Below are 27760 nucleotides of genomic sequence, written 5' to 3' on the forward strand. Positions count from 1 at the left end.
CAATCAGTTTGCTTCCCACTTTTGGAAAAATATGTAATTTGTGCCCAGATTGTTTTAAACTTGAAATAATCTAGGCACATACACGAATGTGCACTGAAAAGGTCATCCAGAACAATCTTGATAGATAGATGTGACATGTCAAATGCTCTGGGTATATCTCAAGCAATTCCCACAAACCACAGTGAAAATGATTCATGGCAACAGGGTTAAAAAGGAAATTTTCTCAAGTGTGATACCATCAAGTGATGGTGGTGTGATTAAAGATTGAGAACAATATGGAAAGACTATTCAGAATACTGACAGAGGATAAAACCAAATGATGAAATCTAGAGCACCTCCTTGATCAACTTACAAGTTGAGAATATGTCACACAAAGTTTTTACTGTAGATGAAACTGAGAAAGTTTGAAAATGAATATGTCACAACTACATCTCAAAAGAGAAAAATAGCTTTCAGATTTCAACCAGTTAAGGTTTAAAGAATGGGAACATAAAGCCTTTAAAACTTTCCTCTAATGTTAGATGTTGAGGCTCTGAGTTAAGACTGAGTCATTCTTGACAGCCCACCTTAACATTCAGGCATCCTGAAGGATCTGGTTAATAATGTGCAGCTTTGGTTTTACTTCTGTGAGAGTGAAAGTAACTTCACCTTCACATATGATGAATCACAGAGTGACTGTTGTGCTTGAAATAGTATCTCCTCCTGCTTGGTGATGAGTTAGCTGTGACTGGTACATACAGCTCAAATACATGGAACAGAACTCATTCCACCTTCTTTCTCCTGATTTTTGTCAATGTCACCAACATTACCTTAGCCATTAGGGCTCAGAACTTGGCAACATCTTTGTTTTTATTTTTATTTATTTATTTTTATTGGGGTATAGTTGTTTTACAATGTTGTGTTAGTTTCTGCTGTACAGTGAAGTGGAGTTCCCTGTACTACACAGCAGGTCCTCATTAGTTATCTATTTTATACATATTAGTGTATATATGTCAATCCCAATCTGCCAGTTTGTCCCTCCTCCCTTTTCCCCCTTGGTGTCCATAAGTTTGCTCTCTATATATGTGTCTCTATTTCGGCCTTGCAAACCGGTTCATCTGTACCATTTTCTAGATTCCATATATATGCATTAATATACAATATTTGTTTTTCTCTTTCTGGCTTACTTCACTCTATATGATAGTCTCTAGGTCCATCCACATCTCTACAAATGACCCACTTTTGTTCCTTTTTATGGCTGAGTAATATTCCATTGTATATATGTACCACATCTTCTTCATCCATTCGTCTGTTGATAGGCATTTAGGTTTCTTCCATGACCTGGCTATTTTAGATAGTGCTGCAATGAGCACTGGGGTGCATGCGTCTTTTTGAATTGTGGTTTTCTCTGGGTATATGCCCAGTAGTGGGATTGCTGGATCATATGGTAGTTCTATTTTTAGTTTTTTAAGGAACCTCCATACTGTTCTCCACAGTGGCTGTATCCATTTACATTCCTACCAACAGTGCAAGAGGGTTCCCTTTTCTCCACACCCTCTCCAGCATTTGTTGTTTGTAGATTTTCTGATGATGCCCATTCTAACTGGTGTGAGGTGATACGTCATTGTAGTTTTGATTTGCATTTCTCTAATAATTAGTGGTGTTGAGCAGCTTTTCATGTGCTTCTTGGTCATCTGTATGTCTTCTTTGGAGAAATGTCTATTTAGGTCTTCTGCCCGTTTTTGGATTGGGTTTTTTGTTTTTTTGATATTAAGCTGCATGAGCTGCTTGTATATTTTGGAGATTAATCCTTTGTCAATTGCTTCATTTGCAAATATTTTCTCCCATTCTGAGGGTGGTCTTTTCATCTTGTTTATGGTTTCCTTTGCTGTGCAAAAGCTTTGAAGTTTCATGAGGTCCCATTTGTTTGTTTTTGTTTTTATTTCTATTACTCTAGGAGGGGGGTCAAAAAGGATCTTGCTGTGATTTATGTCAAAGAGTGTTCTTCCTATGGTTTTCTGTAAGAGTTATATAGTGTTTAGTCTTACATTTAGGTCTTTGATCCATTTTGAGTTTATTTTTGTGTATGGTGTTAGGGAGTGTTCTAATTTTATTCTTTTACATGTAGCTGTCCAGTTTTCCCAGCACCACTTATTGAAGAGGCTGTTTTTTCTCCATTGTATATCCTAGCCTACTTTGTCATAGATTAGTTGACCATATGTGCGTGGGTTTATCTCTGGGCTTTCTATCCTGTTCTATTGATCTATATTTCTGTTTTTGTGCCAGTACCATATTGTCTTAATTACTGTAGCTTTGTAGTATAGTCTGAAGTCAGGGAGTCTGATTCCTCCAGCTCTGTTTTATTTTTTCCCCCTCAAGATTGCTTTGGCTATTCAGGGTCTTTTGTGTCTCCATACAAATTTTAAGATTTTTTGTTCTAGTTCTGTGAAAAATGCCTTTGGTGATTTGAAAGTGATTGCATTGAGTCTGTAGACTGCTTTGGGTAGTATAGTCATTTTCACAATATTGATTCTTCCAATCCAAGAACATGGTATATCTCTCCATCTGCTTGTGTCATCTTTGATTACTTTCATTAGTGTCTTATAGTTTTCTGAGTACAGGTCTTTTACCTACTTAGGTAGGTTTATTCCTAGGTATTTTATTCTTTTTGTTGCAATGGTGAATGGAACTGTTTTCTTAATTTATCTTTCTGATCTTTCATTGTTAGTGTATAGGAATGCAAGAGATTTCTGTGCATTAATTTTGTATCCTGCAACTTTGCCAAATTCATTGATGAGCTCTAGTAGTTTTCTGGTGGCATCTTTAGGATTCTCTATGTATAGTATCATGTCATTTGCAAACAGTGACCCTTTTACTTCTTTTCCAATTTTGATTCCTTTTATTTCTTTTTCTTCTCTGATTGCCATGGCTAGGACTTCCAAAACTATGTTGAATAATCGTGGCGAGAGTGGACATCCTTGTCTTGTTCCAGATCTTAGAAGACATGCTTTCAGTTTTTCACCATTGAGAATGATGTTTGCCGTGTGTTTGTCATACATGGCCTGTATTATGTTGAGCATCATCTTTGACTTTTCCCCTCCTTCTTTCCTTCCTGTTGCCAAATGTGGATTCTTTCTTTGGAATACTTCTTGAATCTATACTTTGTTGTCCATTTCCATTGACATTGCCTTAAATTAGGCAACTATTACCACTTGCCTAGATAATTGTAACCCTATCATATCTTCCTTAATTCCCATTAGTGTCTTCTATATGTTCAATTTGGCAGACTGAAGCACAGTATTTGATAATCCTTGCCTATACTGTTTTTTGACTCCTCTGACTTTGCTCTTGCTGTTCTCTCAACCCAAATGATTTGCACTCCTTATTGTTGTATACATAAATCATACCAACCCTTCAAAGCCCAACACAAATGCTTTCTTTCCCCACAGTCTGTTCTGATTATGAGTCTCTTCTCTCTCTCTTTTTCCTTTCCCATCGCAAATTTCTTTCTCTCTTTACAAGGGCACTTATCACTGCATAATTTGTCCTAATAATTTATTTTATGCTTTATTTCTTCTACTAAACTCCAACATTTTAATGTAAGACTCTATGTCTAATTACTCCTTATATCTCCAGCACAAACTTAGAATGCCTGGTTCTGTACTTTTCATCATGCAAATCATGGAATTCAGGAAATAGGATATTAATTACTTAATAGTACAGCCAATGTCTAAATATTGTCAATAAATTGTCTATTTTTATGTCAGCTTCCTGGATGCCAAACCATAGGCTAATTGCTAAATTACTATTATAGCATGACTGTTATCATTAGGCATAGAACCAGTGGTTTTTCACATTAACTTTTTTTTTTAATCATTAAAGTTAATTTTAATAATACATTTTACTCAATTAAATACAGTATATCTGAAATATTACCATTTCAAATTGTAATCAATATAGACAATTACCAATGAGATATTTTACATTCTTTTTTTTTTATACTGAGTCTTTAAAATCAGGTGTGTGTTTTACATGGATAGTGCACCTCAATGCCTGTGCTTAACTTTCACTGGAGATATTTGGTCTGTATTTAAATTTCATAAAATTTACCACTGGAAAAGTAGATTCACACACCCAGGTTGTTCCAAATATACTTAAAAGTTTTACAGTAACTGATTTGATAATTAGTTTTTAATTTTAGATTAATAATAAATTTTAATTCAGTGATTTTTAAAAATTGAAGTATAGTATAAAGAATACTGTGTTAGTTTCAGGTGTACAGCAAAGTTATTTGGATATATGCATAAATGTATATATATATAATTTTTCTATTTGCATTAACTTTAAAAAATAACTGAAGGGGCAAAATAAATCTGACAAACCATATAAAAATTTGGTCTAATACAAATATAATCAGTTAAAATTTCCAGAACAAAACATTTTTATTTCTGATATTAAGTATCTGAGAACATGCAAGAGTAACAGCAACATGATTTTATAATCTTTTTGGAAGTACTACTAATTATATTGTAATTGCTGTTAATTATACATATATGTATTGTTAGCATTATTCCTAATAATATTACTAATAGTTTGAAGATGACGCTATTGAAGTATACCAATGCTTTTAGATATTGGTGTTAAAGATTAAATTATAAAGTTTCAGGGTGCAGCTGTCTTTCTTTACTAATTGTAATGAACTAGAGTTTGTATTCCTAGCACATCAGTGGGGAATCAGACACATCTCAGCTTTTGGGGATGAATAAATTCGCACCAGCTCCTGTAAGGAATGAAAGGAGGCATCATTACACAGAAACAGAGCTAGGTTAGGCACATAGAATCCAGAACCAGACTTCCAGGTTCAAATTCCAGTTCTGGCTCCTTCTAGCTCTGCAATCTTATCAAAGTTCCTTAATATCTCTGTTTTTCCAATTCCTTATCTGCAAAAAGGCTTACTTCACAGGATTGTTGTAAGAAGGAACTGAGTTGCTATGTGTGAAGCACTTAGAACATAGTAAGTACTGCATAGCTATTAGGAGTTCTTACCTATCACTATTATTATGGAAAGTTAGATTTAGGATGTTTGCTTAGACATTGTAGTCTGAGACTCTTGTTTTATAGATGAAGAAATTGGGACCCAAGGAGGTTGAGTGACTTGCATCAAGGCCTGGGAAATCTCATCACAGGGGTCCTGGGCTCTTATATTCTGTGCTAGGCCCAGTGCTATGTGTGAGACATTGAGTTGCCACCCTCAGATGTTGCAGGCCTGGACAAGTGGACAGGTGGAGATTACAGCAAGGCAAATGCCATGATGGGCGAGTGCAGCATCTTACAGGAGCTCAGAGAAACTCCAGATTTCTTAGGTCCTTCTTTTTTTTTTTTTAATTTATTTATTTTTATATTTATTTATGGCTGTGTTGGGTCTTCGTTTCTGTGCGAGGGCTTTCTCTAGTTGCGGCGAGCGGGGGCCACTCTTCATCGCGGTGCGCGGGCCTCTCACTGTTGCGGCCTCTCTTGTTGCGGAGCACAGGCTCCAGACGCGCAGGCTCAGTAGTTGGGGCTCACGGGCCTAGTCGCTCCGCGGCATGTGGGATCTTCCCAGACCAGGGATCAAACCCGTGTCCCCTGCATTGGCAGGCAGATTCTCAACCACTGCGCCACCAGGGAAGCCCTCTTAGGTCCTTCTATTCTCCCTGCTCCTCTCCAAGATGGCATCTAGGTAAATGGAGGACTCATTTGATTTTGTTACAGTGAGGAGGTGAGAGCCTTGGATCCATGCTAGTGATTTCAGTGGCCTTGGCCTGCAGTGGCTAGGATTTCAGCTCCCCGGCCAGAGATTGAAGTCAGGCTGCTGCAATGAGAGCGCTGAATCCTAGACAATAGACCACCAGGGACCAGTGACCAGTGACAAGGCCCTGGTCTGTCAGCTTTACAGAAAATGAATTTCTACAGAGGCAGAAAGTAGTGAAACAACTGAAGTGTTTATTATGTGAAAAAGTGTACAGGTGGATTGACACACGGGTGGGCTCAGAGAAAGAGTCGCGCCCTCGTGGTAGTTTGAATCACTTATATGGGGCATTTCTTGTGGGTTTCCTTTGGCCAGTCATCTTGCTTTGCCAAATTCTGAGTTCGTATTTGGTTTATCTCAGGGTCCTCCCATGTGTGCTTGCGCATCTCTTAGCCAAGATGGATTCTAGCAAAGAGGCCTATGGGTAGTGACATCACTTACTATGAGGTGACGCCCCCTCTGTTTTGACCTCTGAGGAGCCCTTCTGCACATGTGTAGTCGGGAAGGTCTCCTTGCCCTCGGGAATGAGAAATACGTGGTCTCTTAGCTAGGCAGGGCTCAGCTCCTCTTCCTCTTCATCTTGGAATATCTGTCCACAGGGAACAAACTCCAGCTGCTCAGCCTGGGGCCCATCTACCTCCTGGCTCACTAGGTCCTCTGGCTTCTCTTTGCATGAGGAAATCTCTTCATCTTGACCCAGGCCTTGCCCTTCACCAGCCATGAGGGGGCAGGAATATAGCCTCAGGTGTCTGAAGCCCCTTTCCTCCTTCAGTGCTCTCCTGTTGCTCCATTCTTGCTGGATTTGATGCCATGGTGGACAAGAGCACCCTTTTGAGCAGGAGGAAACAGGCCACTAAGCCAGATTTCCTAGGTGCCTCTATATCTTTCAGGTCTCTCTTGAAGCTTACGCCCAAGCTAGGAAAAAACCAGGACTTTGGTGTCTGCCTTCATTGTTCTCTGGTGTGACATAACCCCATGTCTCATTCTCCTGCTTTTCTGGGAACATATTCATGCCTGCTTCCCTTGACAGACTGGGTACAAGATGAAACATTGGCTTACCAATAAGGGAATGTCTGAAAAACACCACCTTCCTTACCTAAGGTTGCATAGGAACATGGGGATGCACCAGAAGTAGCTGCATCATCCACTCAGCCACTGTAGGTCACAGGCCTACAGTGAGACTGGAGCACATTCTACCTCAAGGTGGCTCAGCATTTGTGGGGATGTGTTCAGAAATGGAGGGATGCACACCTTGTCATTGTTCATCTGGAATTCATATTTTGCCAAAGAAAGCCTTTAATAGGGTCTGTCCACCTCCCTTAGGGGATATCTCTAGAGGGTGGGATAATTCTGCAGCCACTTCAGACAGCCTCCCTCCTGCCATCTTGAGCTTTCACCTCCTGCACCATGCCCCCTGTGCCGTATTCCAGCTTCATAATAGGGTGCATTTCCTTACACTCTACAGTACAGCACAGTGTCAGCACCTCATGCAGCACAGAATGCCTTCAGCTTGCTTTCCTCAGAGGTGGGGTGCCCACTTGAGGCCTTTAGGATTTAATTCCTGCCTAACCCTTGCCTGGTTTCTGATCCACCAGGACCTCTTAATTACCTTCACTGATGAATTTACTGATAAATTTACCTTTACTTAATTACCTTTACCTTTACCTTACTACCTCACTTCTGTCCTCCACATTCATGAATGCTGTAGGAGGTGTGACTGTGACTCACTCCAGGCATTTGGAATGGAAACCCAGGTGACAGTAGAGGGCTGCTTTTCTCTGAGGTGGGATGGGGTAGTAGCTGAGGAGAGGAGATAAAAACTATCAGTGACATTTTCCTCTTGGACTGTTAGCTCATAGAACTAAACAGATCCTCTCTACTCATCTCTTAGGACTCAGCTTCACATGTTATCCTGAGGTTTTTCCCTGACACTTCCACACACACAGGAATAAGTCCTTCCCCTATGTTCCAAAACATATTTGGAAAGGGGACACGTCTCTTAGAGCTTCTGTTCTATTGTATCACAGTGACTTATCGACAACTCACTTCTCTTCCGCTAGAAAGGTTCTTGCTAGGGCAGAGACCAGGTCTTGTTTATCTTGGCATCCCTAATGCCTTGCAGAGGGGTTGGTTCAGAATTGGGGCTTAGAAAATGGTGACAAATGTGTGAAATGTCCTAGAGATAGTTCTGATTAGGAGCCCAAACTTCTTTGATCTTGAGCTTTGATCCTGCACTTTCCAAATGACATGCATGGGGTAGGGAGTGTTCACACCTATTGATGTGCAGGGCAGGCTAAAAGGGTAAAGAGAGGAAGGGAAGAGCTTCCTTAAAGCCATGTGGCCCTGGTCTTTGTTTCTTGCTGGATGATAGCCTGCTAAGGAGAAAGTAGGGCTGGAGTGAGTGTCAAAAGATTGTCTGGCTGCTCCTGTGTCTTGAAGGTTCTGAGATGGCAAGCACCACTGGAACCCTGAAACTGATCCAGATTGACTCCTCCTTTCTCGTAAATGCCCCCTATTATTGTAATGACTTATGATGTCAATCTATAAAAAAGCAGAGCCCCCAAATATCTTCTGGTTATTATGCGCCAAGAAGACACTGTGCTTCCCTGATAGCAAGAGATACATCATTTTTGGGAGTGTTTCTCTCACTGGTGCCAGCAGTCTATTCCAGGGTTCAGTTTTGGCTGTGGAGCATTTGTCATTTGGAAACGAACTGTTAGAATGACTTTTACAACTAGGGATGCCAATGGTCTGCTTGGGTTAGGCTGTCTGGTTTAGAGCTGGGTCATCTAGTTCTGGAACACATGGTTCAGAATACATTTGAAAGGGAAAGTTAAATGCAAATCACCTGGTTTTGGTGAGTGGGCTTGGATAACAACAAACTTTCTGAACCCCACTGTTCTGCTTTGTGTCTGAGTGCCTGCACTGAAAGGGATGTTCAGAAGAGCCCTTGAGGGAACGTCCAAATTGCTGGGAGGAGTTCATCCCCAAAGGTAACTTTTAACATCCAGGAATTTGGGTATCTTATTTAAAAAATCATACCACCTTAATTTTAGTATAGTAGTGGATTTATATTATTTTTAGTTTACTTTTAATTCCTGAAATTTTAATAGTTGAGCAGGAAACTCTTCTATTCCTAAATCTGGGTCCCTATCAGGGCTTAACTTATAAAGAAATGTCTTCCTTCGTGCATTCTCTGGTTTCCTTTCTGTTCTTTTTGTGAGTTAGTTGAGTAATAACTAAAACTCAACTGTGAGTCTTTTCATCGAGGATGGAAAGTTCCACATAGGAAATGGCACCATCAGTAATGGATCAGTCGTTGGTGTTGACCAATGTAAGGAAACTTACTTCCTTGCACAAAAGGTTAACCAACCAACAGGAAGTATTGGTGGGGAGCTTGGGGGAGGAGAAGTTGAGTTACGTTCTCGTGGTGAACTTCAGCTCAACACACCACAGAAAGTACCAGGCAGTAAATGAAACTACAAGAGGTTAGAAAACTCTCTCTCTCTCTTTTTTTTTTTTTTTTTTTTGATATTAAAGACAATGAAGGTATGTATGATTTCAAGGTTTGGTGAACTCATTTCTGAAAAGGAAGTGAGTAGGTTTCAATCACTGAAATGAAAAGGACATGGGTGGGGCAGGAACATTTTTAGTGCCCCTCTCTCACCAGCCGAACCTTGTCATGGAGCAGTGGTTTTCAGACAATTCCCTGGGGTGCAGGAATAAAATACTAAAACTTCTATTTATCCTTATTGAGTTCATTCTTTAAAACTGTCTATTTCTTGTGCTGTTTTATGGCGTGTTGAAAAGATATGCTAAAGAGAAGAGGAGAAAGCAGGGGGTTGTAACAGGATGGGAAGAATTGGAGATGTGGAGAAGCTCAGAACCTGGAGGTCACCCTTCTCTTCTGATATAGGACATGTGCTAGCCATTTGGGAAGATTCTGGAGAGATAGCAGGAAGGACATTGACCTTTGCCGGACAATGACTGTGTGACAGGTGCTGGGTTATGTGTTATTTATTCCTGTTCTATCACTGTACGTGCAATTTGCACATGCACTTATACTTTATGTTCATTTATTATCCATTTAGTGAATATCTCATTTGATCTTCACAAACAGCTTAAGAAGGTTTTAAGTTTCTTAATTTTAGAACCAGGAAGCTAGAGTTTAAGGCAGTTAAGTAGTTGCACAACATTATATGGTTCATACCTCAGCATTTCCCACGTTTTACTCTGTGGGTTTACAGCATAGATTCCAGGGTTCCTCTCAAAGAGATGCTTCTTCAGTAGGTTCAAGGTGGCTTCTAGTCTGCTCACTGCAGGGGGATGTTTATAGAATCGGGGTATAATGTGTTCTGATTGTCTTTCCTTTTTTATTGTGTGTGTCCAATCGTAATTTTAGGCCAGAGATACTTCTCTGTCATTCAGGCTGACACCAAGTCTTGGTTTGATACTTCAGTCAGCTGAATCTTCCTACGCAGGCATTAAAAGGTGAGAAAGCAAACAAACAAAAAAGACTAAAACTCTTGTAATGGCTAAATTCCAGGGAATTGATTAAATCTTAGTTAGTACATTTCATTATGATTAGATTTTAATCAACACAGAGTGACTAACTCTCCTGTTTGGTGACCTCTTTCTCAATAGCAGAGCCTGTTGTTTTCCCTTTCCTGGTAGAATCTTCTCATCTGCATGTCTGACTCCTGCCAGCACACGACAAGAGTCTCGAGCAAAAATCGCATTTTGTTCATCTTTCTGTGTTTCACAAATTGCCTAACAGAGTACCTGCGTTTGCTGAATGAAAATATGTTTGTTAAATCCATTTCTTCCAACTAGAGATTTCAAACTATGGGTATGGCATTCTGCTTGCTATATAGGTGATTAACCTGTTTACTTAAAACAGTAATTCTGGGCTTCCCTGGTGGCGCAGTGGTTAAGAATCCGCCTGGGAGAGGAGCTTCAAGATGGCGGAAGAGTAAGACGCGGAGATCACCTTCCTCCCCACAAATACATCAGAAATACATCTACATGTGGAACAACTTCTACAGAACATGTACTGAACGCTGGCAGAAGACCTCAGACCTCCCAAAAGGCAAGAAACTCCCCACGTACCTGGGTAGGGCAAAAGAAAAAAGAAAACACAGAGACAAAGAATAGGGACGGGACCTGCACCAGTGGGAGGGAGCTGTGAAGGAGGAAAGGTTTCCACACTCTAGGAAGCCGCTCCGCGGGCGGAGACTGCGGGTGGCGGAGAGGGGAGCTTCGGAGCCACGGAGGAGAGCGCAGCAACCGGGGTGCGGAGGGCAAAGCGGAGAGATTCCCGCACGGAGGATCGGTGCTGACCAGCACTCACCAGCCTGAGAGGCTTGTCTGCTCACCCACCGGGGCAGGCGGGGTCTGGGAGCTGAGGGCTGGGACTTTGGTCGGATCCCAGGGAGAGGACTGGGGTTGGGGGCGTGAACACAGCCTGAGAGGGCTAATGCGCCACAACTAGCCGGGAGGGAGTCCGGGAAAAGGTCTGGAGCTGCCGAAGAGGCAAGAGACTTTTTCTTGCCTCTTTGTTTCGTGGTGCGTGAGGAGAGGGGATTAAGAGCGCTGCTTAAAGAAGCTCCAGAGATGGGCGCGAGCTGCGGCTATCAGCGGTTCCAGAGACGGGCATGAGACGCTAAGGCTGCTGCTGCCGCCACCAAGAAGCCTGTGAGCACACAGAGGTCACTATCCACACCTCCCCTCCTGGGAGACTGTGCAGCCCGCCACTGCCAGGGTCCCGTGATCCAGGGACAACTTCCCTGGGAGAACGCATGGCGCCCCTCAGGCTGGTGCAATGTCATGCCAGCCTCTGCCACCGCAGGCTCGCCCCGCATCCGTACCCCTCCCTCCCCCCAGCCTGAGTGAGCCAGAGCCCCCGAAGCAGCTGCTCCTTTAACCACATCCTGTCTGAGCGAAGAACAGACGCCCTCAGGCGACCTACACGCAGAGGCGGGTCCAAATCCAAAACTTAACCCCAGGAGCTGTGCGAACAAAGAAGAGGGAAATCTCTCCCAGCAGCCTCAGAAGCAGCGTATTAAAGCTCCACAAACAACTTGATGTACCTGCATCTGTGGAATACCTGAATAGACAACAAGTCATCTGAAATTGAGGAGGTGGACTTTGGGAACAACGATATATATATATTTTTTCCCTTTTTCTCTTCTTTTGACTGTGTATTTGTATGCTTCTGTGTGTGATTTTGTCTGTATAGCTTTGCTTTTACCATTTGTCCTAGGGTTCTGTCTGTCCACTTATTTTTTTTTATTACATAAAAAATTTTTTTTCTTAATAATTATTTTTTATTTTAATAACTTTATTTTATTTTACTTTATTTTATTTTATTTTATCTTCTTCTTTCTTTCTTTTTTTTCCTCCCTTTTATTCTGAGCCGTGTGGAGGACAGGTTCTTAGTGCTCCAGCCAGGCATCAGGGCTGTGCCACTGAGGTGGGAGAGCCAAGTTCAGGACACTGGTCCACAAGAGACCTCTCAGCTCCACGTAATATCAAATGGTGAAAATCTCCCAGAGATCTCCATCTCAACACCAAGACCCAGCTTCACTCAATGACCAGCAAGCTACAGTGCAGGACACCCTATTCCAAACAACTAGCAAGATAGGAACACAACCCCATCCATTAGCACAGAGGCTGCCTAAAATCATAATAAGGCCACAGACACCCCAAAACACACCACCAGACGTGGACCTGCCCACCAGAAGGACAAGATCCAGCCTCATCCATCAGAACACAGGCACTAGTCCCCTCACCAGGAAGCCTACACAACCCACTGAACCAATCTTAGCCACTGGGAACAGACACCCAAAACAACAGAAACTACGAATGTGCAGCCTGCGAAAAGGAGACCCCAAACACAGTAAGTTAAGCAAAATGAGAAAACAGAGGAACACACAGCAGATGAAGGAGCAAGGCAAAACCCCACCAGACCTAACAAATGAAGAGGAAATAGCCAGTGTACCTGAAAAAGAGTTCAGAATAATGATAGTAAAGATGATCCAAAATCTTGGAAACAGAATAAAGAAAATACAAGAAGCGTTTAACAAGGACCTAGAAGAACTAAAGCGCAAACAAACAGAGATGAACAACACAATAAATGAAATTAAAAATTCTCTAGAAGGGATCAATAGCAGAAAAACTGAGGCAGAAGAACGGATAAGTGACCTGGAAGATAAAATACTGGAAATAACTATTGCAGAGCAGAATAAAGAAAAAAGAATGAAAAGAATTGAGGACAGTCTCAGAGACCTCTGGGACAACATTAAATGCACCAACATTTGAATTATAAGGGTCCCAGATGAAGAAGAGAAAAAGAAAGGGACTGAGAAAATATTTGAAGAGATTGTAGTTGAAAGCTTTCCTAATATAGGAAAGGAAATAGTTAATCAAGTCCAGGAGGCACAGAGAGTCCCATACAGGATAAATCCAAGGAGAAGCACACCAAGACACATATTAATCAAACTATCAAAAATTAAATACAAAGAACAAATATTAAAAGCAACAAGGGAAAAACAACAAGTAACGCATAAATGAATCCCCATAAGGTTAACAGCTGATCTTTCAGTAGAAACTCTGCGACCCAGAAGGGAGTGGCAGGACATATTTAAAGTGATGAAAGAGAAAAACCTACAACCAAGATTACCCTACCCAGCAAGGATCTCATTCAGATTTGATGGAGAAATTAAAAGCTTTACAGACAAGCAAAAGCTAAGAGAATTCAACACCACCAAACCAGCTTTACAACAAATGCTAAAGGAACTTCTCTAGGCAGGAAACACAAGAGAAGGGAAAGACCTACAATAATAAACACAAAACAATTAAGAAAATGGTCATAGGGACATACACATCGATAATTACCTTACATGTAAATGGATTAAATGCTCCAACCAAAAGACATAGACTTGTTGAATGGATACAAAAACAAGACCCATATATATGCTGTCTACAAGAGACCCACTTCAGACCTACGGACACATACAGACTGAAAGTGAGGGGATAGAAAAAGATATTCTATGCAAATGGAAATCAAAACAAACCTGGAGTAACAGTTCTCATATGAGAAAAATAGACTTTAAAACAAAGACTATTACAGGAGACAAAGAAGGACACTACATAATGATCAAGGGATCAATCCAAGAAGAAGATATAATAATTGTAAATATTTATGCACCCAACATAGGAGCACCTCAATACATAAGGCAAATACTAACAGCCATAAAAGGGGAAATCGACAGTAACCCAATCATAGTAGGGGACTTTAACACCCCACTTTCACCAATGGACAGATCATCCAAAATGAAAATAAATAAGGAAACACAAGCTTTAAATGATACATTAAACAAGATGGATTTAATTGATATTTATATGACATTCCATCCAAAAACAACAGAATACACATTCTTCTCAAGTGCTCATGGAACATTCTCCAGGATAGATCATATCTTGGGTCACAAATCAAGCCTTGGTAAGTTTAAGAAAATTGAAATCGTATCAAGTATCTTTCCCGACCACAACGCTATGAAACTAGATATCAATTATAGGAAAAAGTCTGTAAGAAATACAAACACATGGAGGCTAAACAACACACTACTTAATAACCAAGAGATCACTGAAGAAATCAAAGAGGAAATCCAAAAATACCTAGAAACAAATGACAATGAAAACACAACGACCCAAAACCTATGGGATTCAGCAAAAGCAGTTCTTTGAGGGAAGTTTATAGCTATACAAGCCTACCTTAAGAAACAAGAAACATCTCACATAAACAGCCTAATCTTACACCTAAAGCAATTAGAGAAAGAAGAACAAAAAACCCCCAAAGTTAGCAGAAGGAAAGGAATCATAAAGATCAGATCAGAAATAAATGAGAAACAAATGAAGGAAATCATAGCAAAGATCAATAAAACTGAAAGCTGGTTCTTTGAGAAGATAAACAAAATTGATAAACCATTAGCCAGAATCATCAAGAAAAAAAGAGAGAAGACTCAAATCAATAGAATTAGAAATGAAAAAGGAGACATTACATCTGACACTGCAGAAATGCAAAGGATCATGAGAGATTACTACAAGCAACTATATGCCAATAAAATGGACGACCTGGAAGAAATGGACAAATTCTTAGAAATGCACAACCTTCTGAGACTGAACCAGGAAGAAATAGAAAATATGAACAGACCAATCACAAGCACTGAAATTGAAACTGTGATTAAAAATCTTCCAACAAACAAAAGCCCAGGACCAGATGGCTTCACAGGCGAATTCTATCAAACATTTAGAGAATAGCTAACACCTATCCTTCTCAAACTCTTTCAAAATATAGTAGAGGGAGGAGGAACACTCCCAAACTCATTCTACAAGGCCACCATCACCCTGATACCAAAACCAGACAAAGATGTCACAAAGAAAGAAAACTACAGGCCAATATCACTGATGAACATAGATGCAAACATCCTCAGCAAAATACTAGCAAACAGAATCCAGCAGCACATTAAAAGTATCATACACTATGATCAAGTGGGGTTTATCCCAGGAAGGCAAGGATTCTTCAATATACGCAAATCAATCAACGTGATACACCATATTAACAAATTGAAGGATAAAAACCATATAATCTTCTCAATAGATGCAGAAAAAGCTTTCAACAAAATTCAACACCGATTTATGATAAAAACCCTCCAGAAAGTAGGCATAGAGGGAACTTTCCTCAACATAATAAAGGCCATATATGACAAACCCACAGCCAACATCGTCCTCAATGGTGAAAAACTGAAACCATTTCCACTAAGATCAGGAACAAGACAAGGTTGCCTGCTCTCACCACTATTATTCAACATAGTTTTGGAAGTTTTAGCTACAGCAATCAGAGAAGAAAAAGAAATAAAAGGAATCCAAATCGGAAAAGAAGAAGTAAAGCTGTCACTGTTTGCAGATGACATGATACTATACATAGAGAATCCTAAAGATGCTACCAGAAAACTACTAGAGCTAATCAACGAATTTGGTAAACTAGGAGGATACAAAATTAATGCACAGAAATCTCTTGCATTCCTATACACTTATGATGAAAAATCTGAAAGTGAAATTAAGAAAACACTCCCATTTACCATTGCAACAAAAAGAATAAAATATCTAGGAATAAACCTACCTAAGGAGACAAAAGACCTGTATGCAGAAAATTATAAGACACTGATGAAAGAAATTAAAGATGATACAAATAGATGGAGAGATATACCATGTTCTTCAATTGGAAGAATCAACATTGTGAAAATGACTATACTACCCAAAGCAATATACAGATTCAATGCAATCCTTATCAAACTACCACTGGCATTTTTCACAGAACTAGAACAAAAAATTTCACAATTTGTATGGAAACACAAAAGACCCCGAATAGCCAAAGCAATCTTTAGAAAGAAAAACGGAGCTGAAGGAATCAGGCTCCCGGATTTCAGACTATACTACAAAGCTCCAGTAATCAAGACAGTATGGTACTGGCACAAAAACCGAAATACAGATCAATGGAACAGGATAGAAAGCCCAGAGGCCCAGAGATAAACCCATGCACATATGGTTACCTTATCTTTGATAAAGGAGGCAAGAATATACAATGGAGAAAAGACAGCCTCTTCAATAAGTGGTGCTGAGAAAACTGGGCAGCTCCATGTAAAAGAATGAAATTAGAACACTCCCTAACACCATACACAAAAATAAACTCCAAATGGATTAAAGACCTAAATGTAAGGCCAGACACCATCAAACTCTTAGAGGAAAACATAGGCAGAACACTCTATGACATAAATTACAGCAAGATCCTTCTTGACCCACCTCCTAGAGAAATGGAAAGAAAAACAAAAATAAACAAATGAAACTTAAAAGCTTTTGCACAACAAAGGAAACCATAAACAAGACGAAAATACAACCCTCAGAATGGGACAAAATATTTGCAAATGAAGCAACTGACAAAGGATTAATCTCCAAAACATACAAGCAACTCATGCAGCTCAGTATCAAAAAAACAAACAGCCCACTCCAAATATGGGCAGAAGACCTAAATAGACATTTCTCCAAAGAAGATATACAGCTTGCCAGCAAACATATGAAAGAATGCTCAACATCATTAATTGTTAGAGAAATGCAAATCAAAACTAGAATGAGATATCCTCTCACACCAGACAGAATGGCCATCATCAAAAAATGTACAAACAATAAATGCTGGAGAGGGTGTGGAGAAAAGGGAACCCTCTTTCACTGTTGGTGGGCATGTAAATTGATACAGCCACTATGGAGAACAGTATGGAGGTTCCTTAAAAACCTAAAAATAGAAGTACCATACGACTCAGCAATCCCACTACTGGACATATACCATGAGAAAACCATAATTCAAAAAGAGGCATGTACTAAAATGTTCATTACGGCTCTATTTACAATAGCCAAGACATGGAAGCAACTTAAGTGTCCATCAACAGATGAATGGCTAAAGAAGATGTGGTACATATATACAATGGAATATTACTCACCCATAAAAAGGAATGAAACTTAGTTATTTGTAGTGAGGTGGATGGACCTAGAGACTGTCATACAGAGTGAAGTAAGTCAGAAAGAGAAAAACAAATACTGTATGCTAACACATATATATGGAATCTAAAAAAAAAAAAAAAAGATCAGAAGAACCTAAGGGCAAGACCAGAATAAAGATGCAGACCTACTAGAGAATGGACTTCAGGATACGGGGAGGGGGAAGGGTAAGCTGGGAAAAAGTGAGACAGTGGCATGGACATATATACACTACCAAAAGTAAAATACATAGCTAGTGGGAAGCAGCCACACAGCACAGGGAGATGAGCTCCGTGCTTTGTGACCACCTAGAGGGGTGGGATAGGGAGGGTGGGAGGGAGGGAGATGCAAGAGGGAAGAGATAAGGGGACCTATGTATGTAAAGCAATTATACTCCAATAAAGATGTTAAAAAAAAAAAAAGAATCCGCCTGCCAATGCAGGGACACGGGTTCGAGCCCTGGTCCAGGAAGATCCCACATGCCACAGAGCAACTAAGCCCATGCGCCACAACTACTGAGCTCACGTGCCACAGCTAGTGAAGCCCATGCGCCTAGAGCCCGTGCTCCACACCAAGAGAAGCCACTGCAATGAGAAGCCCGCACACCGCAATGAAGAGTAGCCCCTGCTTGAGGCAACTAAAGAAAGCCCGTGTGCAGCAACAAAAACTTAATGCAGCCAAAAATAAATAAATAAATAAAATTTTAAAAAACCCAGTAATTCTTTAGTTTTCTTAGCTGTCTTGGTAGTGAAGCTAGACATATTCACAGGTTCTAAGAAATATAATGCTATTTATTCTGTTCAGAAAAGCTGTGTGGATTTAGGTTCTTTTTTTTTTTTTTGGTCTAGTAATGGATTTGTATTGGATTGTGTTTATTTATTTATTTATTTTTAATCAGTCATCAATTTTATACACATCAGTGTATACATGTCAATCCCAATCGCCCATTTCAGCACACCACCATCCCCACCCCACTGCAGTTTTCCCCCCTTGGTGTCCATGCGTTTATTCTCTACATCTGTGTCTCAACTTCTGCCCTGCAAACCAGTTCATCTGTACCATTTTTCTAGGTTCCACATACATGCATTAATATATGATATTTGTTTTTCTCTTTCTGACTTACTTCACTCTGTATGACAGTCTCTAGATCCACCCACGTCTCAACAAATGACTCAATTTCGTTCCTTTTTATGGCTGAGTAATATTCCATTGTATATATGTACCACATTTTCTTTATCCATTCATCTGTCGATGGGCATTTAGGTTGCTTCCATGACCTGGCTATTGTAAATAGTGCTACAATGAACATTGGGGGGCATGTGTCTTTTTGAATTACGGTTTTTTCTGGGTATATGCTCAGTAGTGGGATTGCTGGATCATATGTTAATTCTATTTTTAGTTTGTTTTTTTTTTTAAATATATTTATAAAAACCTAATTATTGTCATTTTTTTTTATTTAAACATCTTTATTGAAGTATAATTGCTTTACAGTGGTGTGTTAGTTTCTGCTTTATAACAAAGTGAATCAGTTATACATATACATATGTTCCCATATCTCTTCCCTCTTGCATCTCCCTCCCTCCTACCCTCCCTATCCCACCCCTCTAGGTGGTCTCAAAGCACTGAGCTGATCTCCCTGTGCTATGCGGCTGCTTCCCACTAGCTATCTATTTTATGTTTGATAGCGTATATATGTGCATGCCACTCTCTCACTTTGTCACTGCTTACCCTTCCCCCTCCCCATATCCTCAAGTCCATTCTCTAGTAGGTCTGTGTCTTTTTTCCCGTCTTGCCCCTAGGTTCTTCATGACCTTTTTTTTTTTTTTCTTAGATTCCATATATATGTGTTAGCATACGGTATTTCTTTTAAGGAACCTCCATATTGTTCTTCATAGTGGCTGTATCAATTTACATTCCCACCAACAGTGCAAGAGGGTTCCCTTTTCTCCACACCCTCTCCAGCATTTGTTGTTTGTAGGTTTTCTGATGATGCCCATTCTAACTGGTGTGAGGTGATACCTCACTATAGTTTTGATTTGCATTTCCCTAATAATTAGTGATGTTGAGCATCTTTTCATGTGCTTCTTGGCCATTTGTATGTTTTCTTTGGAGAAATGTCTATTTAGGTCTTCTGCCCATTTTTGGATTGGGTTGTTTGTTTCTTTAATATTGAGCTGCATGAGCTGTTTATATATTTTGGGGATTAATCCTTTGTCCGTTGATTCGTTTGCAAATATTTTCTCCCATTCTAAGGGTTGTCTTTTCTTCTGGTTTATGGTTTCCTTTGCGTGCAAAAGGTTTGAAGTTTCATTAGGTCCCATTTGTTTATATTTCCATTACTCTAGGAGGTTGATCAAAAAAGATCTTGCTGTGATTTATGTCAAAGAGTGTTCTTCCTATGTTTTCCTCTAAGAGTTTTATAATATCCGGTCTTACATTTAGGTCTTTAATACATTTTGAGTTTATTTTTGTGTATGGTGTTAGGGAGTATTCTAATTTCATTCTTTTACATGTAGCTGTCCAGTTTTCCCAGCACCACTTATTGAAGAGACTGTCTTTTCTCCATTGTATATCTTTGCCTCCTTTGTCATAGATTAGTTGACCATAGGTGCATGGGTTTATCTCTGGGCTTTCTATCTTGTTCCATTGATCTATGTTTCTGTTTTTGTGCCAGAACCATATTGTCTTGATTACTGTAGCTTTGTAGTATAGTCTGAAGTCAGGGAGTCTGATTCCTCCAGCTCCGTTTTTTTCCCTCAAGACTTCTTTGGCTATTTGGGGTCTTTTGTGTCTCCATACAAATTTTAAGATGATTTGTTCTAGTTCTGTAAAAAATGCCATTGGTAATTTGATAGGGATTGCATTGAATCTGTAGATTGCTTTGGGTAGTATAGTCATTTTCACAATATTGATTCTTCCAATCTAAGAACATGGTATATCTCTCCATCTGTTGGTGATTTAGATTCTTAAGTATAAAAATTTCCATCTCCTCCTTGTGATGAAATATGTGTGAAGTTGTAGGACCAGGTAAGAGGGTGAATAAGTTAGGAAAAACTTTTCTCTCAAATGCTCAGATATAATGCTCTCAAAATTCCTTTAACATAATTCACTGGATTGTTGTGAGGACAAATTGAGGTTTTCATTGAGAAAGCTGTTTGGAAACTCTAGAATATAGACATGTGGGACATTTGTGAAAAGTAAGGTTTTAAAGCAAAATAAGGCCTTTTAAAAACACAGAACTTTTGGTGTTCTGACAGTGTACATGCTGCCTAATGAAGATTAAAGTTGAAGGCCTGTTCAGGTAATATTATCTAGTGGGAATAACATAACATTTACCATTTTAACCATTTTAAGTATATGGTTCACTGGCATTCAGTGCATTCAGAATGCTGTGTAACTATCACTGCTATCCATCTCCAGAATTTTTTCATCATCCCAATCTGAAACTCTATACCCAATAAAGAATACTTCCCGTTTTCTCCTTCCCCCAGTCCCTGGTAACCTCTATTTTTTTTTTTTTTGACCTACTCTAGGTACATCCTATAAGTGGAATCATACAATATTTGTCCTTTTGTATCTGGCTTATTTCACTTAGCATATGTTTTCAAGGTTCATGCATGTTGTAGCATGTATCAGAATTTCATTCCTTTTTAAGGATGAATATTATTCCATTGTATGTATATACCACATTTTGCTTCTCTGTTTATCTGTTGATGGACATTTGTGTTGTTTCTATCTTTTGGCTATTGTGAATAATGCTGGTATGAACATCGGTGCACAAGTATCTGTTTGAAACCCTGTCATCAATTCTTTTGGTTATGTCCCTAGGAGAGGAAAAAAGCAGAACTTTTAAACCCTTATTTTTGCCTGTGACTTTGAGCAGAGATATACTTTTCTTTTGGGTTATCCAGAGCAAGTGCAGATCCTATGTTCACGCCCTGAAGAATGAGCAGCTGCTTTCTTCACCTTTGATGTGCTATAGGCCTCTATCCTTTCCCCTAGCCTCCTCCTCCTCCCCTGAATTTGATGCTTCAAGATGTAGCTACAAAGGGTTCTGATATCTCACTCTAAGCACATGCCTGTGATGAAGTCTATTTAAATTAGGCCTGTCACCTGGTACTACTTTGGGGACTGACAAGGTGAGCTGAGAGAAATTAAGTTGAGGGCACAATATAAAGGGAAATTTAATAGAAATGGAAAGTGTCATGAAGAGAATTATACTTGAAAGTTCAACTTTAATTCAATTGTGAATGAATTACTATCTGCTGGTCACTGTTAAAATGCAACAGAGAATGAGACAAGAGCTCACATTCTAGAGGAGGATGCATACATATTTAGTAAGCAGCAAAGAGCTACCAAATATGTTATTACTACTCATTTGTTTGTTCAACATTCATCAAGCACCTACTAAGCACAGTTCTAGGCCCTGGGTATATACATCAGTGAACAAGACAAAGTCCTTGCTCTCCTGAAGCTGACCTTCTGGAGGGGGAAACTGGACAAGAAACAAGAAAATACACAGTATGATGGCTGTGTATTTTTCCTATGGAGAAAAATAAAGGAAGATAAGGGATAGGGAGTGATAGGGGTGTGTGTATTGTTTTAGGTGGTCTGACCAGGCCAGGCCTCTCGGAGTGGGTGACTTTAAGCACAGATCAGAATGAAATGAGGAAGAGAGTCAAGGGGAAATGTGGGTGACAAGGGAGCCTGGCAGAGGAATAGTGGTGACTGCTGTAATCTTATATTCCGGAGATGGATAAAGAGCTTTGGGACTTAAATTGATGGGACAAATAAATCTGATGCTCTGTGATTGTAAGTACATAATCCTATGACACTGTAAAATTATTTTTTATGCTTAGTAATCCAAAGAAAGCCAACTCTAGTCTTGAAATTTCAGGAAGGATGACAAGAATGTCAGAAACTTTTGGGCAAATGGAAAAAATCACCACATGTAGCTCCTTAATGTTGACTCTCTCCTTCACAGTGTAGGGCCGTGTGTGTGTGGTGTGTGAGGGGGCTTGCAAAACTGAAGACACAGTTCTTACAGTCCTACCTTAAGCAACCTATAAGCTGAGAGGGAAGATAGCAGACATTGTAGGATAAGGACCGGTGGACAGTACCAAACCTAAACCTGGTCTCTGGCAGTGCCCATGAGAGGGGGACCAGAGATGCTAGGAAGATGGTCAGAAAAGACTGGGGGTGAGGAGGGAATATGTGATGTTGTCCTTTAAGGACAGATTGGGAAAGGTCTCCCAAAAGGAGAGGATGGCCTGAGCAAAGATGCCAAGGTAGGGATGTGCAGTTGATGTTTAGATAATGGAAAGGGGTCCCCATGGACTAAGGCAGAGGATCTGGCTTGGAGATTATAGCAATAACTTTGGAAAGATCAATGGAAGGCCAAGAAGAGAAAAAGAGCTCTTTGCTCTCCTTCTTTTGTAAGTTGCTTTCTGACTCATTAATTTATCAAATTATGGGGAAAATCATCACTTGCTCCCCCATCAGTGTGCTGCTAGTGGGGTCAGCCGTAGATCTCAAGATGTTCCCTGCAAACAAAATCACTATCTTCTAAGAGCTGCATTTTCATTGGTTGGCATACAAGCTGAATGTGAAAAATTTAAGCAGTACAAAAGGGTAAGAACCAATGAAAATGGTATGGGGGTGGAGAGGCCCACCAGCCCCTCCACCCCTATACCATTCTTCGGAGGTAGTTGTTATTAATTTTTTCTTCTTGCTTGGCTTTCCAGTTATCATTCATTCAGTCAACAAATATTTATTAAATGCCTATTATGGACACTGGCATTACAACAGTGAACAAAAGTCCCTGCTGTCAAGAAGCTTATATTTTAATTGGAAGAAACAGTAAGCAGCAAGCACATTTAAAATATTTTTACCAAATGGGGTTACCCTATACACACTCTTCTGCAACTTGTTCTTTTCACTTGACAATACCTCTTAGACATCTTTCCAAGTCAGTCTGAAGAGGCCTACCTCTTTCATTGATAATAGCTAATAATTATTGAGCATCGACTATGCTCCAAGCACAGTCTTAATCACAATAATCCTCTATGGTAAGTACTATAATTATCACCTTTTTACAGATGAGGAACTGAGGCCCAGAGAGGTTTGGGAACTTGCTCAGAGTCACCTGACCAGTTACTGATGGAGCCAGATCTGAACCCAGGCTATCAGATTCTTCACTACAGTTCTATCCCCTCCTGATGGCTGTGTAGTACTCCTTTGTATGAATGTACCTTGACTTACTTAGCCAGGCCCCTATATTTAAGCCATTCTTAGTTTTTTGCTGTCACAGTGCTATAATGAACAGATATGTTTGCATATGTTTGGGATTATCTGTAAGGTAAATTCCTAAGAGATAGAAACATACACATTTCTATATTTGATAGGCATTACTTAGTTTTCCTTTAAAAATATTTTATCAACTTCTATTCCCACTAACAATGTAGGAAAAGGTGTAGATTTCTTTAAATGTTCTTCAGCAAGGGTAATTACCAGACTTATAATAGTTGTCAATATGATAAGTTAAAAAATGGTATAGAGGCTATACTTAATTCTTTTTAAATTCAAAAAAAGTTTTTCATTGTAAATATTTTAAAGAAATGATTTCTTCCTCATATAGGCTGTTCTTGGTCCTTTTTATCATGCAAGGAAGAAAGCCATCACTCTTGTGTCAAGAAATCTGTCCTTTTTTTTGTGACTGTGGAGCCCTGGCAGGGAAAGTCCCTCCCTTCTCTCTGATCTGGCTCTCTGTGGAAACCTGAGGGCTCAGTACCACATTGTTTCAGGAGAGTGGGATTGACACAGGGGATCAACTTGCTCTGGTTAGAGAGACATGATTAAAACATATTTGGTTTCAGTACTTAACAGCAAATCTGATGCAACTTCTGGAAAATCCATAAACGGCTTTAGATGTATTGAAAAATAGCCATAATTCTTTCTTTTAAAAATAGCTACGAACCAAAATATTTTGTTTTCATCTAATCCCATCTTAAAAACCAGAACCGTCTCAAAGTGATTCTAAACTAAAACGTTTAAATCTATTTCCCGTGTGTGTTTGTTCTCCAGCATCCTTAGGGTTAATTGTTTGCTTCCTCTGAGCTGAAATTAAGGATGTTGGGAAAGAAGAAGTCATCGCTCTGCATATTACATGTTGCTTGAGTGTGCTTAGCTTTCATCCATAAGAGAGTTGAACTCCCCTTGTAATAATTAAAAAAAAATTGACATTGCTAATTCCTTCATCTCTGGAAAAAACAGGTAGGAACTCCAAAGATATTTACTAATCTCCCTCAGTCGAGGGCTGATAAAAGTTTGCTAAGCAGAAGCCGTAGCTGGTGACCCCTTTCGTTGTCTGCGTCTGTCCTTGTGAACTCTCGATTCCCACAGAAGACGCCATCCTGGTGAAGACAGCCTGTAGGGAGCTTCCTTTTGTTTCTCCAAGATTAACCAGTTCTGCCCTGGTAGCAGCAGTAGGCAACTATTCCAGGAGAAACTCTTCTGGGCTTTTGGTATTTTTCCAAGGACCGTTTTTACTCCCTCAGTTCTTCACTGGCAGGGAAGCTGCTTTCCTGCAACACCTTCCTCTTTTACTGATGAGATGCTGATTCTGATCTGCCATCTAGCAGCTTCCGGTAGTGGTAAGTGGTCAAGAGTGTTTTTCCGGGAGTTGATCTCAGGTTTTCAAGAATGTCCCCTAGAGACCCAGTTTCTTTTCTATGTAATCACTAGAGCTTTCAGAATAGCCTCGCTTTTCTTGCTTTTCTCGTTGTTCTCATTGATATGGTCATGAAATGGGTACCAGTTTGATCTTGCTGCACTGCTGGGAAACCTCCCTTTTGGGCGAGAGGCTTAGGTCCAGGCTGAGGTGAGTTTGGGGAGCATTGAAGGGTTGGTGAGACCAAGAAGAGAGGTAGCTCTGGGCTGTTTGGTGCTTTTGGTTTCCCTTTTCCAGGTTGCTGTTCTGCTTTGCTGTTTTCATTTTCTGTGTGTTGAAATTTAGCAAAGAGTATTAATTATTCTCCTCTTATTAAAAAGTAATTTTGGGGGAAATTAGTTGGATTTGGGAAATAGAGCATTTTCTTTTTTTCCTTTGAAGGTCAAATTTTTCTTCTGTTAGCATCACCTATTACATGGCCAATGGGAGTAGCATCAATGTCCATTTCTTCTTGGTTTGTGGGTACTTGTCACTTCCTTTGATAGCAGTTGGTTTGAGTTTTTTCCCAGAGGGTTTGTATCTGATGCACCTATTCAAGGTATTGTTCATTTTATGATCAATTCATGCTTTGGACATAACAGTTTGTCACTAAGCTCTCCCTCTGAGGCTTGAGGGGTATGTTTTTAGGGCTGAGATTTGTCTGAACAGAGAAATGGATTCTTCTAGCTGTTTTGTTGATAGACATGGGAGAGTCTCAGGTCCCTGGTTAACAATTAGCTGTTTCAAAGAAAAAGGAGATGGGCAAGAAACATTAATTAGGGGCTGAAGGCTTATTAGATAGGAGGAGAGGAAATATGGTATTGTGTATGGGATTACCTGTGTCCAAGAATGGCCACCTTTGTGCCTGTGTTGTTCCCTGCTTGCCTTACAGCAAAATGTGGATTCAGAGAGATTTTTGGACCTATATTTATCTATCGTGTGCTTTTATGTTGTTTCATCATGCATGCATGCATCTTTAAAAATGAGGGACCAAGTGATTTTTTTGTGCCCTGGGGGGTTTCTTTGTGCTCAGGAGGATTTTATTTTTTTCCTACATGGTAAATTGGAAATTTTCATTTAGTAGGAAAAGACTTAACCTATCGTTTCAAAGCAAATCAGAAATTGTTGCTGTCCTTGAAATAAAATTTCTTAATGTATGTATCCTAGATGCTTGCACAGCGTGTACAAGAATCAGATGCTAGTATTTGTTTTCAGGATTTCCCGAGAAATGATGTCAAAGAAAACGGTATCCTCCAAATATTCCACATTTGTAGCGTATGCCTAAAGTCTTACTTGACTTCTTAGCAATAGTACGTATTTTCCAAATATTAACAAATAAAATTCTAATTAAATGTTAAATATAAATATTATATTGGTCAATAATGAATATTATTGACCATTGTGTTTTTGGAAATATAGTCCTTCTTTAATTTGAGGCTACCTTTTTCTCCTCTCTCCTCTTCTTTACTCAATGCTGGTTTGTTGAGCACCTACCTACCCCGTGCCAGGCTCTGTGCTAGATCCTCTGAAGAAGAGGGCGTAGGAGGAGAGCCACAGCGTTTTGTTTCAATACATGTTTCTCTAACCCTTCTTTTGAGGTTGGGTGTTCCCTAGGACTCTGTCCTTGTCCTCTTATTGACTCATCCTCACCCGCTGTCCTCCCCTCACTTCTCTTCATTCTCGTTCTTCCTGAATGAGATCATTCATTCCCCATGACTTCAATGTCTCCTCATATGTTGATGATCCAAGTCTACAAATCTGTCTTTTCTCTTTCATGCTGAGGATCTTTTCCATGATCAAGAGGCATTTCAAGCCTAGTGTGTTCAAACTGAACTTAATATTCTCCCACATCAATTCCTGCTCCTGTTCTTCCACCTTCTCTCTTCACTGCTGTATTTGTCATTTTCGTTAATGGCACCTCTAATCCTCTCATTGTCCTGAGCTGAAAACGTGGAAGTTATCCCAGATTCCTCTTTGTTTTGCACCCCAGCATATAGACCCCTTATAAAGTCTGTCAATTCCAACTGCAGGAATATTTCCAGAATCCAGCTCCACTTGCCTGTTGTCACTGCTCGCCCACCTCTTTCCATGCCAGTCCTTGTCGTGAGAGTAAAGCCTTCCTAAAAATCCTGACAGCATACGCTTGCATAGAGAGACACGAGGAAGCAACGATGGTGGAAAAGGGGGCCTGGATTCTAAGTGTACCATTCTGCAGAGAGAGCCCTTCTGCCTCCCCATTACCTGAGGATCAACCACAGGATCTTGATCGTAGCTATGCTCTGTGTCACCTCATCTATCAAATAGGGATAGTCCCTGCCCGTAAAATTTTGTCGGGGATTAAATGAGATGATACCTGTCAGTGCTTAGCATGAGGCTAAGTACCAAGTGAATGGGAGTGATGATGATGACAATGATGGCTTCTTTCAGAATCCATCTCTTACCTACCCTGCCAGCCCCATATCACACTACACTCCTCCATGCCCCTTGTAATCTGGTTGCCATGACTATCACTGCTTCCTATCACAACGCTTGGTCTTTCCACATGCTGTTCTTTTTGCCTGTACTTCCCTTGTTTTACTGAGCAAACTCTTCTTTTCAAAAGGACTTGACTTGGAATCACCATCTGTGAGCTCATAGCTGACTCTGCAAAGCAGGCTTGGTGACTCCCTTCCCTCTGTCTCCATAGTTCTCAG

General features: G+C 40.0%; 1 protein-coding gene across 3 annotated transcripts in view; it reads left to right on the forward strand.

Moving 5' to 3' along the window:
• The window catches only part of ATP8B4 (ATPase phospholipid transporting 8B4 (putative)), a 314688-nt gene that overhangs the window by 45773 nt on the left and 241155 nt on the right, over positions 1–27760 (forward strand). The window contains exon 1 of one of the 3 annotated variants that reach the window (XM_082452991.1): positions 19778–25238. The exons of 1 other annotated variant lie outside the window; for it this stretch is intronic. The gene's annotated coding sequence lies outside the window, so the exon portion shown is untranslated. Of the gene's footprint in view, positions 1–19777; positions 25239–27760 lie in introns of those variants that run through there. One more of the 3 variants, XM_082452995.1, reaches the window with a different exon arrangement.

The sequence above is a fragment of the Balaenoptera physalus genome (genome assembly GCF_965194825.1).
Source record: "Balaenoptera physalus genome assembly, chromosome: 2".
Taxonomy (NCBI): domain Eukaryota; kingdom Metazoa; phylum Chordata; class Mammalia; order Artiodactyla; family Balaenopteridae; genus Balaenoptera; species Balaenoptera physalus.